The sequence below is a fragment of the Nanorana parkeri genome, unplaced genomic scaffold, assembly GCF_000935625.1.
Source record: "Nanorana parkeri isolate BGI_ZX_2015 unplaced genomic scaffold, ASM93562v1 scaffold1345, whole genome shotgun sequence".
Classification (NCBI taxonomy): domain Eukaryota; kingdom Metazoa; phylum Chordata; class Amphibia; order Anura; family Dicroglossidae; genus Nanorana; species Nanorana parkeri.
The window spans coordinates 112,197-115,016 of record NW_017307613.1 but is presented as its reverse complement, the minus strand read 5'-3'; positions in this window follow the sequence as shown (position 1 = coordinate 115,016).

The window sequence follows — 2,820 nt, the reverse complement described above, 5'->3', positions numbered from 1 at the left end:
GAGTGGTTAGATGATGTTTGTAATCTCCTGGGTGTGGGCAGCGCATGGTAAAAGACTTTGATATCATTTGTTTTTACAAAGGTACATTGGTGAGAGTCATTCCCCACGGAAATGAAATTAAATGAAGGGTTGCCAGCAAGCAGCTAGACTGATGTCTGCATTTAGTTTCTAAGCGTTGTTCATTTTGGTTGCTCTCTGCAATGTATTTGTAGCTGCGTGCATTTTCCGGAATACACAACAGTGGCCTTCAACTTTAAGATCAAGCGGATCAGGAGATTCTGGTTTCCCATAGCTGCAATGCAAGTTGTCTTGGTGGAGTGCTATGGGAAGCACCGCTGATTTTCCTTTGTTACCGCTTTTATAAATGAGGTCCAATGTCTTACCTTTAAGAGTGTACAAATTCTGGCCTCTATGATGTGGACATATTTACTCTGCACTCAGAATCTGCTTGTTTGATAACGCCCCACTTCAGCCTAATCTTTTATATAAAAGGGGGAAGAGTTAGAATTCATAGTTGTGCGTTCATCCACTGAGGAGATGTTAACAGATGACCATCCTGAACACATACCTCAGGAACCGTGTTCACAAGATGGGTGCATGGCCATCATTGTAGTCAGAATGAAGACCAGCACTCCATAAATGTACAGTATTTACCCACCTTCATAAAGTGGGTCCACGTGTCCCTGAAACATTGATATATGACAATAACCTTTCAGTCAATACTAGACATTTACATTTACGGCCTTCCACAAAAAAAATGACCCCTCAATGTTTATCTCTCTGATACTAAAACAAGGAAATGAATGGAAATTGGAGTCATCAAGGCATGATAAAACCCTCAGAGACTCTAACCTTTCCCCATACTAATGAGAAATATAAATGTGTTTCTGTTGCTGCCGTTGTCCTTATTGGAGAGACTTTCTCATCACTCTGAATCTCCATCCCCAAAACAGCAACGGATGGGGAAGTCGGCAACAAAAACCCAGAGGGGTTCTAAACCTTCAAACTCTATCTGAAACATATACATCTTTGGCTGAAGTTGAGCTTTAATAAGGAATAATATTGCAATACTTCTTCAGAAAGGCGAATAGCAATGTCAGGTGACCCGGTACAACCAGCCAAAATGTCTGTTTCTGAAATTGTTGCTGCTGATTACATTGTGAGTCACAACTCCTGAATGAGCCCCGTATTGTCACAACTCCTGAATGAGCCCCGTATTGTAAAACTATTACCAAATACTACAGTTCCCTGTGTAGGCCGAGGTCTTGTGTGTTAAAATTTCCCAGAGTTTGATCCAAGCACAGCACTCCACATGTCTGTGTGCATGTGTCTCCAGCAAGGACATAAAAACACATTGATTGGGGTCATGACTAATGTTACTGCTCCTCACGGGGGCATGTTCAATGGCCACCTAGATCTCCTCCTCTGAAATCACGGACAGGTCATGTTTTCCTCACTTCCAGGGTATATACAAGCAATTAGTATCTTTACAAAAAATATTAGCATCTACCCTTCTGGATAGTCTTCCAATGTTTGTGTCTACTCATGTTCATGATCTTCACTTTGCCTCCGAGATAACCGAAATTATAACTTCTTTTTATTAAAGTGACAGTAAGCTCAGGAGGTAAATCTTATCAATTCATTCAAGTGCCTTCACTATTTACTAAAATGTCCCGTGATGGACTACAATCTCACATTTAGTTAGCTAGTTTGTATTGAGATTCCATCACAGGAGTGAGCTTGGAGCGGTGACTACTTTACAACACACACATGGACCATGGGGAGCACAAGTGCCCCCCTCCCTCCAGAAGGAAGGACAGTGTCGGCACCAATTCAGAGATGATTTGAGGATCTACAGCCGAGTGATACACAAATAAGATACATTGTTGTTAATCGTTAGGATACTTGAATGTGTTTTTAAGATTTAACTCCTGAGATTAGTGTCACTTTAAGTTTGCATTTCCCCCAGGAGGTCAGATATGTTTCACTGAGGAAACTGAGAAACTCTGCCTAGTGTCCTGGGATATAGAAGCTTTTGTGGAAGTTCCTCAGTGGGTCTGCAGGCTTAGCAGGTCCAGAAATAAAACAAATGATTTACGTTGGCCTCGTACTATTTGTAATAATAAATATCATTATAGAAATACAGCAGCACCTTGGCTAGGTCTTCACAGGCTGCATTGGTGGGTGTTTTGGCCCTTAGTAGCAGCCGGGTCTAGACGTGTGCACTGAGCCATTAGTTCAGAAGACATGTCCTCATTTGTAGAACACGTTGGTTAAACTTCACTTCCTCCTGGTCCGAGCATTGCCATTGATTGAATTCTTTAGCCAGTTTTGGAAAATCATGGCTGAATGGAAAGGTCATTTTTCATAATATTTAATTACAAAATTGCTTGTGTGGCAATTGTAAATAAAACTTTAGCAAATGTGGACTTTTCACTGTAAAGAAAGTAAGAATATTGAGCTGCCTCTTCCTCCTGAAAATGTCAGGAGCAATGTTTACACACAATACGTAAGCTGTGCTCCTATGAATCATTCAGAGGTTTCCATCCAGGCTTCCATCAAAATGAAGAAAAGGTTGGGGGTGGGGGCAGACACAACACAGCTTGGTATCTGATTTGGGTAATCAGATCATTTGCATCATACCAACTTTCAGAAACAATTGTTGAATATGCGCAGAACTATATTTTGTTACATGTTATAATGGTCAGCAATCCCACAATGCCAACAAACATTTCTGTGTATACTGGTCACCCACACCAACAATAATCATACATACAAGTAGGGGGCTTGGGTACATGTGAGGTTTTATATATATATATA